We start from the raw sequence: 18,232 nt of genomic DNA on the forward strand, positions 1-18,232 counted from the left end.
TTTATTTCTGTCACAAGCAATGTAAACATCCCTTGTGACAGCAATATGCAGTGACAGGTACTCTTTATGGAGGGATTGAGGGTCTAAAACCCTAGATCCCTCCACTACACTTCCATGTATTCAAAACGCCGAAAACTGCATTTTTGAATACACTCACTTTTTGAATCTGCCACCTTTTAGCAGCCGAGTAACCCGGATGTGACGTCATGGACGCCGCCTCCGGGTTACGTCATCGGAGACCCAATCAAAGCCACGTTCGGCTTAGATCGGGACTCCATCCAGCGTCGGCTGGATGCTCGGGTCTTCCGGTGGGATGGGAGACCCGGGTAGAGCCGCTGAAGGCGGCGGGAGGGGGGGACGCCCCCTCCCGCTCGCTGGGGTAACGATCGAGTGGCTCCCGAGCCGCATTGGTCGTTACCGCCAGAAAGCCGAACGCCGGCTCTAAACAACGGTACTCTAGCTAGAGGCATCATCCCGGTATAACCACGCAAAGTCAGCCGACGTACGGGTTAATGACCAGCCCATATTTTGCAATTTGGCACTGCATGACTTTTACTGACAATTGCGTGGTCATGCAATGCTGTACCCAAACTAAATTTATGTCCTTTTTTTCACACAAATAGAGCTTTCTTTTGGTGGTATTCAATCACCTCTGCAGGTTTTAATAAATGACATTTTTCTACTTTTTCTTATAAAAAATATTCAATAAACTCCATTCTTGTCATACATTTAGGCCAAGTTGTATTTAGCTACATGTCTTTAATAAAAAAAAATCACAATAAGCTTATATTTATTGGCTTGCGCAAAAGTTATAGCATCTACAAACTAGGGGGGTAGTTTTCCTTAGGCTGCTTAGAAAAATGGTAGGTAAGTAGGTGTTGCCACCGTCCCTGTATGTACTGTTGGGGGGTTTTTGGTGCCTCAGGCCAAGAGGGATTGGGACTTTTGAGGGCAAGTGCATAGATATAGAAACAAGTATATAAATATATGATAGATAATGTTCCATTTAAAATAAACAAAATTTTATTTACAACAGATGTAAATCCATATATTGTAGAAAAGAAACATATATAGGTGAACAAAGTGCTTGGGGGTAGAGACCCCGGTGTGAAGGAAGTAATAAAGAAGTTGATTCAAAGATGAATCAGTGACAATGGTGAAAAAAGTGACATTTGGATAGGATTTCCACAGGTATTGAATGGGACATTAGTCCCCTGGGAGGATCCTATTGCTGACGCATTTCGGCTCACTCGGAGCCTTTTTCAAAGCGTTGAGTCACTCTGTACTTTAGTCTATGAAGATAATATAATATATATATAGTTTAGATCTTTATTCATGTCAAGTGTAATTTCTGACATTATTTGAAAGAAATTTTACCTACATGGATGTGGCTGACGGTTACTGCGCATGGCTCCCTTCATCCTGTTGCAAACGCAGCGGGATCAAAAATATGCATATTGCCTAGGATGGTAGGATTGTATTAATAGGTAGTAGGACACATAGTATCTTTTGTCTTGTGGAATGGGTAAAACCACTTACATTTACATGAGCTGAAGGAGTTAAAATACTTCCTCCACGGGGAATAGTTTTCCCTCTCTGGTTTTCAGGTTGCTTGATCTGGGTTAGAAAAATGGTCTATGTTACCTCAAATTGCATAGGGTGTAATATAAAAGGTGACTTTGCCCCAATGGAGGTGTATAGCCTCCTTGTGTTTGTACAATAAAAGGTGACTTTTTCGGTGCCCATTGTTGTTGGAAAGTGAAGCGGTCCAAAGAAGCTTACATTTTGAAGAAAAAGACTGGTGGGGGTGATCCTTCCGGCTAACGCAGGTTTCGTCCGTCCTCTTCCCTCAGTTGGAGAGAAGTGAGGACTTGACGTTGATCCCCGGCCTTTTAAAGCCCTCCGCGCATGGGCAGTGACTGCTGCACGTCGGAGGGTTCGTTCGAGCGTGACGTGGCACCTTGTAATGCGCCTGCGCCAAGTGGATGCGCGCGCAGGCGCTGGAGTGGAGAGACGTTCATTGGCCGCCAGCACGGGAGGAGGGGCCCTCCTTTCCCCGTGGGTGATTGGATGATACGTAGGGGCTACCCGTGCTGGGTGCGATTGTCAGGGATGAAGGGGAGGGGGCCGGTCTGCAGCGCTGACAGCTTGTAAACCATGCAGGCAAAATATAAATAAAAGAGTCATTCAGTAGTATATCTTATTATAAAATGGTATATTCAACTTAATGGTATGTCAAGACCTTGGGTCTTGGAGAATAAAAATAAACATATACAAAGCAAAGTACAATACAATATTGCAGGAGTATTAAACAGCAGAAATACAGTAATAAAGACCTTTCCTCAGTGAATCTAATGGATCGGGGGAGAAAATCCCGATGGGGCGGTCATCCAGAATGGTTTCTGGATCATGTTAAGCAGGATAAGATGTTTAGGGTATATATGACTAATTAAAAAAAACTCTTTAGCTTGTTGAAAGAGACAATTTTGATATCTCATTCAGAGTTGGGAGGTATTTGGTTGAGAGAGATGAAAAAATGAAAAGATGAAAGATAAAATGTGAGAGAAAAGAACGCAAAAGGGGAGAAGTATGCGTGGATCTTATGGATTGGATAGCCATAAGCCATATCAACTCAGTTGGAGGGGGGCAGATACCTAACTGGATAGAGAAAGGGTATCTTGGGCAATGATTATGCCAATAGGTCCCTACTGTTGTTAAGAGGTAAAGCGTTTTGTTTGGTTAGTCTGTCTTTCCTGATGCAAACCCTTCGAGAAAGGGGCGAAAACTCTCGTTTTCGTTTAAACCTGGTGGTTTTGTGGCTTGGAGACGTCTTATCCATCTCATTTCCATTTGTAGCAGGTGTTTATTCCAGTCACCCCCTCTACACGGTATGTGAATCCTTTCCAGTGCTGAAAATGTGACATTAGGCATTTTGTTTTTGTGGAAATGTGCCACATGCCTGCCAAGGGGTACGTAAAAGTTACACATCTCCATACTGTTGATGTGTTGGTTTACACGTTTTCCAAATTCTTGTTTTGTTTTTCCAACATAAAAGGATTCGCATTGGCATCTCATCAGATAGACCACCCCTCTCGTTCGGCAGTTAACAAAATGTCGGGGTGTAAAAAGCTCTCCATTAGGAAGTGTGGTGGTTGTGCATTTTTTAATCACATCACATTGCCCGCAGTTTCCGCATGGGAATGTGCCCTTCTGTTTACAGGGGTCTTTTCTCGTTTGTTTGTACTCACTGTGGGTGAGCGATTGCTTCATAGATCCCGCTTTCCTGTATGTGATCTGTGGGTGTTCCGATATGAAGGGTTTTATCGCCGGGTCCTCCTGTAAGATCTGCCAGTGTTTAGCTATGATATTTCTTATTTTGGGGTGGTCGTTCGTAAATCTCATGATCACTCTTGTTTGATTTTCTTGCTTGTCTGATAGTTGTTTCTTTCTGAATAGGATCTCATGCCTTTCTTGTTGTTTTACCCTGTTAAAGGCTTTTCTTAGGGTCGTTTTTGTGTAACCCCTCTTTATTAATCTGGCAGTTAGGGAGTCAGCTTCTTTCTGAAAGTCTTGTTCAGTGGTACAAATCCGTTTTAGCCTGAGAAATTGGCTGTATGGGATTGCATTTTTAAGGGAGGAGGGATGGAAGCTGGATGCATGTAGAATGGAATTACCTGCCGTTTCTTTTCGATATAGAGTTGTTTTCAGGAGTCCATTTTTTTCTTTCATGATCCATGTGTCCAAAAAAGGGATCTTTTCCTTATCGTAGTTGATTGTAAAAAACATATTGTATGTGTTATTATTCATGGCGCGGAGGTATTAGTGTATCATGCTTTCCGAGCCAGTCCAGATTATAAAAATGTCATCTATAAATCTCTACCAGACGATAATATTGTCGGCAAAAATACCGTTTTTTTCCTCGGCTAAGAATTCTTGTTCCCATGCTCCAAGATATGTGTTCGCATTGGACGGGGCACAACTAGTGCCTATTGCGACGCCACACGTCTGTAGATAATATGTGCCGTTGAATACAAAAAAATTGTTATTAAGGATAAAATCCAACATCATGATTATGAAGGTATTAAATTTTATGTCCTTTCCACTTTGTTCTTCTAATGTTCTTTTGATGACTTCCATACCTTTTTTGTGTGGAATGTTATTGTAGAGAGCCTCAACGTCAATGGTGATGAGAAATGCATCATCTGGTATGGTGATACCCTCAATGATCTGCAGGAGGTGTCCTGTGTCTCTGGTATATGAGGGGAGTTTTGTTACATGAGGCCTTAAATAGGCATCTATGACTTTACTTGTATTTTCCGTCAAATTGCCATTCCCTGATATAATGGGTCTACCCGGGGGGTTATTTTTATCCTTATGGATTTTCGGCAGGGCGTAGAAAGTTGGGGTTCTAGGATGTTTTGTCCTCACGAACTGCCAGAGTGTTTCTGAGATCATTCCTTGGTTTCGAGCTCCGTCAATTTTTTTGTAGAAGTCTTCTGTGTATGTTTCAACCATATTGGGCATAATCTTTTTATAACATTGTGTATTATCAAGGATCCTCTGGCACATTGCTTCATAGTTGTCGTTGTTCATTAACACAATATTCCCCCCTTTGTCCGAGGGTTTTATTGTAATCAGTTCGTTATTTTTGAGTCCTTGTAAGGCAGTTTTTTGTTCCTTGGTCAGGTTTTGTTTCAAGTTGTGGCCTTTGAGTTTTTCGAGGTCTTTAGTTGTTTCCCTAACAAAGAGGGCTATTGAAGGATTCTCATTTAATGAGGGAAAAATATGGGATTTTTTCTTGAAAGTGGGACATTTGGCTCCTTGAGGTTCTTCTACTCCTTCCTCTTCACTTTCGGTTGATTTGTTTTTATCTGTCCAGTCATCGATTGCTCCTTCCTCCAGTAAGATATTCAGGTCTCTAATCGCTCTGAATTCGGCTGCGGTTAAACTTGTTGGTGGTGTCTCAGCAGGTGGTTTTTTGTTGTATTTGGTTTTAAGAAGAAGATTTCGCGCAAAAAGATTGACATCCTTAATAGTTTCAAATGTATCTGTCCCTTTGTTTGGGCAGAATGAGAGTCCTAGGGATAGTACTTCTCTTTCGGCTGTGGATAGGATATGGGTGGATAGGTTTATGATGGTCAATCCTTCATGGTCAATATCTTCGTTATGTGTCATTTGTTGGGTTGTTTTGTCTTCTGTTTTGTTCCTAAAAAAGGCCTCTGTGATTTTGGGTTCTCATCTCTTGGTAGTTGGGACCTTGTGAACATTTTGGGGTATTTTTTCGGAGCCGTTGTATCTTCGTTCGGAAATGGATTGGTGTCTAAGGTGTTAGGTTCTTCAGCCTCTTGTGATGATTGGTCATCATTGTCTTCTGTTGGTTGTGTGTTATCTGGGGGTTTGTTTTGGCCCCTCCGTTTGAAACGTTGTTGTTCGGGTCCCGATGTATAGGCCGAAGAGTCTGAGGAGTATTGTGGATCAGTGTTCCTAGATGTTCTATACGTAGTTCTATACGTAGTTCTCCTAGTCTGTCTGTTGTTCGTCCATTTATAGGCACGATTTTGTGAGAAAGCGTTTTTATCTCTCCAATATTTTCTTTCTTTTTTCTTCAGTAGTTCTTTGCTGAATTCTTCAATATGTTGTTTGAGTTTCTTTTCTTGTTCACTATACAGTGATGCATTTCTCAGAGGGTTTAGTTTCTCGTATATTTGTTTTATTTCCACATCCAAGTTTTTCATTTGTCTAAGGTATTCTGTTTGAAGGAGAATCATGAGTTTTTTCGAACATTCGTTCAGGATCTCTTCCCATAAAAAAATTTTGTTTATTTTAAATGGAACATTATCTATCATATATTTATATACTTGTTTCTATATCTATGCACTTGCCCTTAAAAGTCCCAATCCCTCTTGGCCTGAGGCACCAAAAACCCCCCAACAGCATCTACAAACTATGGTGTCTATACTGGAATTTACACAGCTTTTACTTTGACTTCCTATCTCATTTCTTGAAGTGCTAAAATGGCAGGACAGTTCAAACCCCCCCCCCCCCACCCCCAATTACCCCCTTTTGTAAAGTAGACACCGCAATGGAATGTTCTGAGAGACATGTTAAGCCCATTGAATATTTACATTTTTTGTCACAGGTGTTTGAAAAAATGACAAAAACATTTTACACAAACATGCCATGGGTATATGTGGAATTACACACCAAAATACATTCTGTTGCTTCTCCTGAGTAAGGGAATACCCCATGTGTGGGACTTTTTGGCAGTCTAGCCACGTACAGGACCCCAGAAAACCATTCACTGCCTTCAGGCTTTCTAAAGGGCATACATTTTTGATGTCACTCCTCACTACCTATCAGTTTCGGAGGCCATGAAATGCCAAGAAAGCACAACCCCCCCCCCCCCCCCCAAATGACCCCTTTTCGAAAAGTAGACACCCTAAGCTATTTGATGAGAGGCATGTTAAGTTCATGGAATATTTTATATTTTGCCACAAATATCAGGAAAATGCCGAAACTGTGATAGGTAGTGAGGAAGTAAAATAGGCAATTTATGCCCTTAGAAATCCTGAAGGCGGTGATTGGTTTTCGGGTCCCGTACACAGTTAGGCTCCCAAAAAGCCTCACACATGTGATATCTCTGTACTCAGGAGAAGCAGCAAAATGCATTTCGGGGTGTCATTCCACATATACCCATGGCATGTGTAAGAAATATATCATTTAGTGACAACTTTGTGTAAAAAAAATGAAAAAAAAATTGTAATTTTCCCAAAACGTGTGGCAAATTATAAAATATTCCATGGACTCAACATGCCTCTCAGCAAATAGCTGTCTACTTTATAAAAAGGGGTCATTTGGGGGTTGTATGAACTGTCCTGGCATTTTATGCCCAATATTAGAAGTCTATGCCACACATCACCCACTCTTCTAACCACTTGAAAACCAAGCCTTTTCTGACACTTTTTTTTTTACATGAAAAATTTTTTTTTTCTACTAGAAAATTACTTTGAACCACCAAACATTATTTTTTTTTAAAGCAGATGCCGTACAGAACACAATGGCAGGTGTTGCAATTTTTTTTGTCACACGGTATTTGTGTAGAGGTTTTCCAAACGCAATCGTTTTTTTTAATTTATCCAGTTTAGCCCCGCCCACCGTACATTTACTGTGGCACTCAGCCGCTGCTGGGCAAAGCGACGCTCGCTCCCGCCGCTCTGGGGCACGCTGCCGCGCGCCCCCGGCCCACTGATGGTCTGATTGGTTTCAGAACCGATCAGTCATCAGGTCCAGGCCAATGATTTTTGGCCTGGACCTGTTGATTGGTCTTGCCCAATCAGAGACTGACCTGTGCCTGTGTAATGTAAACACAGGCACATAAATGATCCGCTCTCTCCTCCCAAAATCCTTTTTGATTCATTGAGAGGAGAGAGAGGATCAAAACTGTGAGTACTGCACCAAGCACCCACACACACATAGATAGGCACATTTAACCCCTGATCACCCCCCAGTTAACCCTTACACCCCCTGTCACATTGCACACTGTATACAATATATAGCTGTTTCCTATATTTCTGTATTAGTGTGACTTGTGCCCTGGTTTAGCGCTTCCGGCCATTCCTTTTAGGCTTAGGATACCCGCCACCCCCCAATAAAGATTTAATCCCCTGATCCCCCCGATCACCCCCAGTTAACCCCTTCCCCCCTGTTACATTGCACACTATACATAGGTAATATAGTGGTTTACTGTATTTCTGTGATAGTGTGATTGTGACTTCAGTTAGAGCTAGCGAGTTAGCTTCTGTCCCAAGTAGGTTTAGGGTCTCCGCCACCCCCCCTAATAAATATTTAACCCCCTGATCACCCCCAGTTAACCCCTACACCCCCTGTCACAACACACACTGTATACAGTATATAGCTGTTTCCTGTGTTCCTGTATTAGTGTGACCTGGTTTAGCTCTTGCGGACGTTCCTTTTAGGGTTAGAACACCCGCCACCCCTCCAAATAAATATTTAACCCCCTGATCCCCCCCCTGATCACCCCCAGTTTACCCCTTCCCCCTTGTCACGTTGCACACTATATACAGGTAATATAGTGGTTTTCTGTATTTCTGTGATACTGTGATTGTGACATCAGTTGGCGCTATCGAGTTAATTTCTGTCCCAAGTAGGTTTAGGGTCCCCGCCACCCCCAATAAAGATAAACCCCCTGATCCCGCCCTGATCACCCCCTGTTAACCCCTTCATTGCCCTCTCACAGTGTCACTTTTATAGTGTACAGTTTTTTTTATGATCACTATTATTAGTGTCACAGGTGACATTAGTTAGTGTTAGCCTCAGTCTAGGACAGCGCAGATCCCTGGCGCATAGTTAGAAATACTAGTTAACCCCTTGATTACCACATAAACACAAACACATACACACACATACACCTCCATTACTAGTATAGTGTTTGGACAGATCAATATATGATCTGATCAGAACTATACTAGCGTCCCCATAGTTTAGTGTTCCCAAAATGCGGTGTTTGCACGATCAGCACTGATTCCTGCAAGCACCTGCGTTTAGCCCCTCCGCCCAGCCCACCCCACCCAGGCAAGTGCAGTAATTAATAGATTACTGTCACTTCCAAAAAACACAACACACAAAACCGCTGTGTTAGCAGAGTCAGGCCTGATCCCTGCTAGCATTAGCAGTTTTTTTTGGTAGCAGTTGAAATAGTCCTTGACAACCAAGTGCTTTTTTACCTGAGAGTCACTGTACCTGTAAATTTAGTTGCTAAAATGACCAAACGGTGGTACAGTAGTGCAGAGGCCTACAGTATACTGACAAAGTCAGATGAGAGCAATGGGGAAGCCTCACTGGCAGAATCAGGGTCAGTATACAAACCTGAAGAGAGCAGTGGCTCCCTGACAAACAGCTCTGACGACAGATGGGTCCCTGTTAAGATCAGGCGTACCCGACCCCATTCTGGAGTTGCTGAGGTGCAGGAATCGTAGGGTGCTCGTATGGAGCAGAGTGTCTGTACTAGTGCCGCTTAACCTTCTGGTGAACTGGCAAGCACCAACGGCCTAGAACACCCTGAACCTAGAACAACCAGCACTGCAGTACCACTTGGTGACGTGGTGAGTCCCATAAGTGCAGTTGAAGCTGGTTGGGTGGCTAGCACAAGTACTGTCCCGCAGCCACTGCGTATTCGAAGACAGGCCCGTAGAGCCCATAGTGCCCTCCCTGATGCGCTGGCATATCCTAACTGGCAGCCCACTGATACTACAGCACCCGTACTTCCCCCATTCACTGCTCAACCTGGAATCCACGTGGAATTTTTACAATTTTACTCCCCTGAATTTTTTTGAGCTGTTTTTTCACGGAAGATCTTTTCAGATCTATTGTGGGCCAAAGCAATTTATATGCTGGTCAATTCATCGCCGCCAACCCAAATTTACCCTTGCCAGACCATTCGGCTGGAAACCTATAACGGTTTCTGAGTTTAAAACCTTTCTGGGCCTTTCCTTCAACATGGGCATAACCAAAAGGAGTGAGTTGCGGTTATATTGGTCCACTAACCCAATTCACCATATGCGCGTGTACTCTGCTTCCATGTCCAGGGCAAGATACGAGCAAATTCTGTGGTTCATGCACTTCAACGACAATGAAATCTGTCGTCCTCGGGGAGACCCTGAATATGACCGGCTCCACAAAATTAGGCCCCTCTTAAACCACTTCAATCAGCGGTTTGCAGCCTTGTTTACCCCCCAACAAGTTGTCTGCATTGATAAGTCCCTGATTAAGTTTACTGGCCGCTTGGTATGAAACAGTATCTCCCCAGCAAACGTGCCAGATATGGGGTCAAGCTGTATAAGCTGTGTGACAGGGCCACAAGCTATACAGTTAGTTTCAGGGTTTACGAGGGAAAAGATAGCACTGTGGAGCCCCCCAACTGCCCAGACTACATAGGGAGCAGCGGCAAGATAGTTTGGGACTTGAAGTCACCCTTATTCGGAAAGGGGTACCATTTGTACGTAGACAATGTTTATACAAGCGTGCCACTTTTAAGTCACTTGCTTGAATTAAAAATTGGTGCATGTGGCACCGTGCGACCTAATCGCCGGGGCTTCCCCCAATGGCTTGTAAATTCCCGTCTTAGTTGGGGGGGAGAGAGCCTGCTTGAAAACTGACAAATTGCTTGCAGTGAAGTGGATGGATATATTTTGTTCTGTCCTCCCTTCAAGCAGACACGACGGTCCAAATTACTACGGCAACTGGTGTTTTGGAGAAACCCCTCTGTGTCCACGAATATAACCTTAATATGGGAGGGGTGGACCTTAACGACCAGCTTTTGGCGCCGTACTTAGTTGCCCGTAAAGCCAGACGCTGGTACAAAAAAGTGTCTGTTTATTTATTCCAATTGGCTATGCTGAACGCCTTTGTGCTATACAAAGCGTCAGGAAAATTACAAAAAAAATATAAAAAGTTACAAAAAAAAATTACAAAATACATATAAAATAAAAAAGCCAAAAATAGTTGTCGTTTGAGTTATTTTTCTGTTCTACTATTGCTACTGTACTTTTACTGTACTTTTTTATTGTTTTTCATTCTATTGTTAACCAGTTTGCCTTGCAGGTACACTCATCGGCTGCCACACTGATTTTATATATTTTGACACAAACAGAGTTTGCGCTCAGCATATATGGAAATCTCTGATGGCAGCGCTGTAGGAGGTGATTTCACCCCTGCAGTTAAAAAACCATTAGGTATACATGGAATTTTGTCATGTATAACCATCATTAAGAAGTGGGTTTGGATGTTTGGGCGGTTAATGGTATACTACACAATTTTCTTGAGATTTCTGTTAGGTTCTCTTTTTTTCGTTCAACCCACAGGCTGCGTGAAAAAAAAAAAAAACCTACACTATATGCCAAACAAGGACCAGCAATGTACTGGTACGTTGCTGGATTTTGAGTGGTTATACCAGGATGATGCCTGCAGATTTAGGCATCATCTTGGTATTGTTTTTTACAGCCAGCAGTCGGCTTACATGTAAAAGCAATCCTAGCGGATAATTAGCCGCTAGACTGCTTTTACAAGCAGTGGGAGGGGACTCCCGCCTCCCGCCGCCTTCCGCGTTTTTTCTCAGGCTCTCCTGTCCCACCGGTTAACCCGAGAGTGCAGCCGGTGGTTCAGTTATCTAACCATAGAGCTGATTGCAGATGAGAATGGCTCCAATCATCTCTATGACCTAAGATACCGGAAGCTACGAGCATTTCATGACTTCTGTTTCGCCAGAAATAAACAGCGCCATTGGGAAATTGGGAAAGCATCTTATCACAGCAATCTTGGTGTGGTTAGATGCGTTAAGGTAAGAGGAGAGATCTAGAGTGTAAAAGACTTCAATTTTTAAAAAAAAGAGTACCTGTCACTACAGATTGCTATCATAGGGGATATTTAAATTCTCTGTGATAACAATAAAAATGATTAAAAAAAAAATGAAAGGAAAGGTGTCAAAATAACATAAAAAAGCAGAAAAATAACAGTGTCATGTGTAAACCGCAACTACAGCATGCATGTGAGGTATCGCTGTGAACGCCAGGTCAAGGGCAGTAATTCTTGCAGTAGACCTCCTCTGTAAGTCTAAAGTGGTAACCTGTAAAGACTTTTAAAGGCTTTTAAAAATGTACGTAGTTTGTTGCCGTTGCACAGGTGTGCGCAATTTTTAAAGCATGTCATGTTTGGTATCTATTTACTCGGCATAAGATCATCTTTTAAATTTTAACAAACAATTTTGGAATTATATAGTGTATTTGTGCATTAAATTAAAAAATATATATATATTTTTTTTGCAGAAATTGCGTTTGGAAAATCTGTGTGCAAATACCGTGTGACAAAAACATTTGCAACATCCACCATTTTGTTCTGTAGGACCTCTACTTTAAAAAAATATATAATGTTTGGGGGTTTAAAGTAATTTTCTAGTAAAAAAAAAAAAACAATTTTTTCATGTAAACAAAAAGTCACAGAAAAGGCTTGGTTTTCAAGCGGTTAGAAGAGTGGGTGATGTGTGGCTAAGATTGAGCATAAAATGCCAGGACAGCTTAAACACCCCCCAAATGACCCCTTTTTGAAAAGTAGACATCCAAAGCTATTTGCTGAGAGGCATATTGAGTCCATGGAGTATTTTATATTTTGGCCCCTAAGTTTCGGGAAGGTGACAATTTGTTTTGTTTTTTTTTTTTTTTTTTTTTTACACAAAGTTGTCAACAAATGATATATTGCTCACGCATGCAATGGGTATATGTGAAATGACACCCCAAAAAACATTCTGCTGCTTCTCTTGAGTACAGAGATACCACAAGTGTGAGACTTTTTGAGAGCCTAGCTGTGTACGGAACCCGAAAGCCAATCACCACCTTCAGGTTTTCTAATGGCGTAAATTGCACATTTTTACCTCCGCACTACCTATCACAGTTTCAGCGTCCCTGAAATTTGAAGATAGCACAAAACTCTCCCAAATGACCCCATTTTGCAAAGTAGACACTCCAAGCTATTTGCTGAGAAGCATGGTGAGTCCATGGAATATTTTATATTTTGCCACAAGTTTCAGGAAAAATTATTATTTTATTTTTTGTTCTTTTGCACAAAGTTGTCACTAAATGATATATTGCTCACACATGCCATGGGTATATGTGAAATGACACCCCAAAATACATTCTGCTGCTTCTCCTGAGTACAGGGATACCACATGTGTGAGACTTTTTGGGAGCCTAGCTGTGTACGGGACCCCGAAAATCAATCACCACCTTCAGGTTTTCTAATGGCGTAAATTGCACATTTTTACCTCCGCACTACCTATCTCAGTTTCATATGCCCTGAAATATCAAGATAGCACAAAACCCCCCCAAATGACCCCATTTTGCAAAGTAGACACTCCAAGCTATTTGCTGAGAGGCATGGTGAGTCCATGAAATATTTTATATTTTGCCACAAGTTTCGGGGAAATTATTTATTTATTTTTTATTTTTTTGTTCTTTTACACAAAGTTGTCACTAAATGATATATTGCTCACACATGCCATGGGTATATGTGAAATGACATTCTGCTGCTTCTCCTGAGTACAGGGATACCCCATGTGTGAGACTTTTTGGAAGTCTAGCCGCGTACAGGACCCCGAAATCCAATCACCGCCATCAGGCTTTCTAAGGGTGTAAATTGTTGATTTCACTCCTTACTACCTATCACAGTTTTGAAGCCCATGAAATGCCAAGATAGCACAAACCCCCCCCCCCAATGACCCCTTTTGCAAAGTAGACACTCCAAGCTATTTGCTGAGAGGCATGGTGAGTATTTTGCAGCTCTCATTTATTTTGGAAAATGAAGAAAAAAAGGAAAAAGCATTTTTTCCCTCTTTTTTTCAATTTCCAAAACTTGGTGACAAAAAGTGAGATCTGAAAAACACTCAACATGCCTCTCTGTAAATAGCTTAGGGTGTCTACTTTCCGAAAAAGGGTAATTTGGGGGGGGGGGGGGTTGTGCTGTCTTGGCATTTCATGGCCTCCGAAACTGTGATATGTAGTGAGGAGTGAAATCAACAATTTACGCCCTTGGAATACCTGAAGGTGGTGATTGGTTTTCGGGGTCCCGTACATAGTTGGCTCCCAAAAACTCTGCCACATGTGGAATTCCTGTACTCAGGAGAAGCAGCAGAATGTATTTTGGGGTGTCATTCCACATATACCCATGGCATGTGTGAGCAATTTATCTTTTAGTGACAACTTTGTGTTAAAAAAAATGTAAAAAAAAATTAATTTTCCCAAAACTTGTGGCAAAATATAAAATATTCCATGGACTCACCATGCCTCTCAGCAAATAGCTTTGGGTGTCTACTTTCCAAAATGGGGTCATTTTGGGGGGGTTTTGTGCTATCTTGAAATTTCAGGGCCTCCGAAACTGTGATAGATAGTCAGGAGTGAAATCAAAAATTTACGCCATTAGAAAACCTGAAGGTGGTGATTGGTTTTCGGGGTCCCGTACACAGCTAGACTCCCAAAAAGTCTCACACATGTGGTATCCCTGTACTCAGGAGAAGCAGCAGAATATATTTTGGGGTGTAATTACACATACAGTGGGTACGGAAAGTATTCAGACCCCCTTAAATGTTTCACTCTTTGTTATATTGCAGCCATTTGCTAAAATCATTTAAGTTCATTCTTCTTCCTCATGAATGTACACATAGCATCCAATACTGACAGAAAAACACAGAATTGTTGACATTGTTGCAGATTTATTAAAAAAGAAAAACTGAAATATCACATGGTCCTAAGTATTCAGACCCTTTGCTGTGACACTCATATATTTAACTCAGGTGCTTTCCATTTCTTCTGATCATCCTTGAGATGGTTCTACACCTTCATTTGAGTCCAGCTGTGTTTGATTATACTGATTGGACTTGATTAGGAAAGCCACACACCTGTCTATATAAGACCTTCCAGATCACAATGCATGTCAGAGCAAATGAGAATCATGAGGTCAAAGGAACTGCCTGAAGAGCTCAGAGGCAGAATTGTGGCAAGGCACAGATCTGGCCAAGGTTACAAAAAGATTTCTGCTGCACTTAAGGTTCCTAAGAGCACAGTGGCCTCCAAAAATCCTCAAATGGAAGACGTTTGGGACGACCAGAACCCTTCCTAGAGCTGGCCATCCGGCCAAACTGAGCTATCGGGGGAGAAGAGCCTTGGTGAGAGAGGTAAAGAAGAACCCAAAGATCACTGTGGCTGAGCTCCAGAGATGCAGTCAGGAGATGGGAGAAAGTTGTAGAAAGTCAACCATCACTGCAGCCCTCCACCAGTCGGGGCTTTATGGCAGAGTGGCACGACGGAAGCCTCTCCTCAGTGTAAGACACATGAAAGCCCACATGGAGTTTGCTAAAACACACCTGAAGGACTCCAAGATGGTGAGAAATAAGATTCTCTGGTCTGATGAGACCAAAATATAACTTTTTGGCCTTAATTCTAAGCGGTATGTGTGGAGAAAACCAGGCACTGCTCATCACCTGTCCAATACAGTCCCAACAGTGAAGCATGGTGGTGGCAGCATCATGCTGTGGGGGTGTTTTTCAGCTTCAGGGACAGGACGACTGGTTGCAATCGAGGGAAAGATGAATGCGGCCAAGTACAGGGATATCCTGGACAAAAACCTTCTCCAGAGTGCTCTGGACCTCAGACTGGGCCGAAGGTTTACCTTCCAACAAGACAATGACCCTAAGCACACAGCTAAAATAACGAAGGAGTGGCTTCACAACAACTCCGTGACTGTTCTTGAATGGTCCAGCCAGAGCCCTGACTTAAACCCAATTGAGCATCTCTGGAGAGACCTAAAAATGGCTGTCCACCAACGTTTACCATCCAACCTGACAGAACTGGAGAGGATCTGCAAGGAGGAATGGCAGAGGATCCCCAAATCCAGGTGTGAAAGACTTGTTGCATCTTTCCCAAAAAGACTCCTGGCTGTATTAGATCAAAAGGGGGCTTCTACTAAATACTGAACAAAGGGTCTGAATACTTAGGACCATGTGATATTTCAGTTTTTCTTTTTTAATAAATCTGCAACAATGTCAACAATTCTGTGTTTTTCTGTCAGTATGGGGTGCTATGTGTACATTCATGAGGAAGAAGAATGAACTTAAATGATTTTAGCAAATGGCTGCAATATAACAAAGAGTGAAAAATTTTAGGGGGTCTGAATACTTTCCGTACCCACTGTATACCCATGGCATGCGTGAGCAATATATTATTTCAATGACAACTTTGTGTAAAAAAAAAAAAATAATAATTTTAGTCATTTTTCAAACACCTGTGACAAAAAAAATTAAATATTCAATGAGCTCAACATGCCTCTCAGGACATTCCTTAGGATGTCTACTTACCAAAAAGTGGTAATTTGGGGGGGGGGGGGGGGGTTGTACTGCCCTGCCATTTTAGCACTTCATGAAATGAGATAGGAAATCAGAAAGTAAAAGCTGCATAAATTCCAATATTTACACCATAGTTTGTAGGCGCTAGAAGTTTTGCGCAAACCAATAAAAATACGCTCATTGAGATGTTTTGTCAAAGATGTGTAGCTAAATACATTTTGGCCAAAATTTATGACATAAATTGAGTGTATTGGATATTTTTTAAAAGACAAAGTTAAAAATGGCATTTTTTCTCAAAATGTTTGCTCTTTTTTTAGTAATATCGCAAAAAATAAAAAGCGCAGAGGTGATCAAATACCACTAAAAGAAAGCTCTGTTTGTGGGAAATAAAGGACGTAAATTTTGTTTGGGTACAGCATTGCATGACAGCGCAATTGTCAGTTAAAATCACGCAGTGCCAAGTTGAAAAAAGGGGCCTGGTCATTGAGCAGCCAAATCCTCCGGGGCTAAAGTGGTTAATGCACAATTACACTATATATTTCCCAAGTGTTTGGTAAGATATAAAAGATGATCTTATGCCGAGTATATAGTTGCCAAATATGACATGCTTTAAAATTGCGCACGCACGTGCAGTGGCAACAGACTACTTACATTTTTAAAAGCCTTTAAAAGCCGTTACAGGTTACCACTTTAGATTTACAGAGGAGGTCTACTGCAAGAACTACTGCCCTCGATCTGACGTTCGTGGCGATACCTCACATGCATGGTGCAATTGCTGTTTACATCTGACACCAGACCGACGCTTGCGTTCGCATTTGCGTGAGGGGTACCTGAATTGTTTTTTTTATGATTTATTTTGCATTTTTTATTTTATTTTGACACCTTTCCTTTCATTTTAATATTTTTTTTAACATTTTTATTGTTATCACAGGGAATTTAAATATCCCCTACGATAGAAATAGGTAGTGACAGGTACTCTTTTTTCAGAAAAACTGGGGTCGATTGGACTCTAGATCTCTCCTCTGCCCTTAAAGCATCTGACCACGCCAAGGTTGGTGTGATAAGATGCTTTCCCAATTTCCCAATGGCGCTGTTTATATCTGGCGAAACCAAAGTCATGAAATGCTCATAGCTTTTTTCTTAGGCCATAGAGTTGATTCGAGCCATTTTGGTCTCCAGTAAACTCTATGGTCAGTTGACGGAACCACTGGCTGCATTCTCGGGTTACACGGTGGGGCTGGAGAGCCAGATAAAACCATAGAAGGTAATGGTGGGGGGGGGGGAGTCCCCTCCCACTGCTTGCAAAAGCAGACTAGCAGGTAATTATCTGCTAGGATTGCTTTTACATGTAAGCCGACTGCTGGCTGTAAAAAACGATACCAAGATGATGCCTAAATCTGCAGGCATCATCCTGGTATAATCACTCAAAATCCAGCAACGCACCAGTACATTGCTTTTCCATGAAAGCTGACAGTTGGCTGTAAAAAATGATACCATAAAGTGTGTGGTATGCCCACCACTGGACTTCCCAGCATCCACCCGGGACCTCCCAGCATCAACCCGCTTCTAATGATGGGCATACATGCAATGTTCTTTTTTTTTTTCCTTCAGCCCATAGGCAGATTCCACCATTCGCATTCGATCGATGTGGATGAAGAAATCTCTGCCAAGAAAAGTGTTAAAAAATATATGGAAAAGCATAAGGGAGAACCCACTCTGTGTCCACCCCATCCCCTATGCTTCGCCATATATGCTTTTTTTTTTAACTGCGGTGGTGAAATCACCTCCTGCAGCGCTACAATCATTGATTACATATACGGTGAGAGCAAGCAATGTTGCTGTCAGAATAAACATATCAGTGTTGCAGCTCATGGGCGTACCTGCAAAGCAAACAATGGTTAACAATAAAACATAGTAATAATAAAACACTACAGTATAACAGTATAATATAAAGTACAGTAAAAGTAGAAAGAGTAGAAAAGTAGAGTAAGCACAGAAAATGCTTGGATAAGGGTCTGATATGGATTTTGGGGTGGGACCCCGCATCATTTTTTAAAAAAAAGTTTGGCGTGGAGTTCCTCTTAAAATCTGTACCAGATCCAAAGGGCCTGGTATGGATTTTTTTTTTTGGGGGGGGGGACAGCCCCCCCCCCCCCGCCATTTTTTTTTTTTTTTTACATTTTATCCTAATTCTGTAATATTGGTGTTTCTGAACCCCAAATGGGTTTTCAATAGGACTACATAGAAAATGCACTACACTGACAGAAACAAGAAGCTAAACTCTTAGTCTGGCTGATATACTATGGGGAGATTTTTCTGGAGGAATCA

This window comes from Pelophylax lessonae, assembly GCF_965119305.1.
Source record: "Pelophylax lessonae genome assembly, chromosome: 8".
Taxonomy (NCBI): Eukaryota; Metazoa; Chordata; class Amphibia; order Anura; family Ranidae; genus Pelophylax; species Pelophylax lessonae.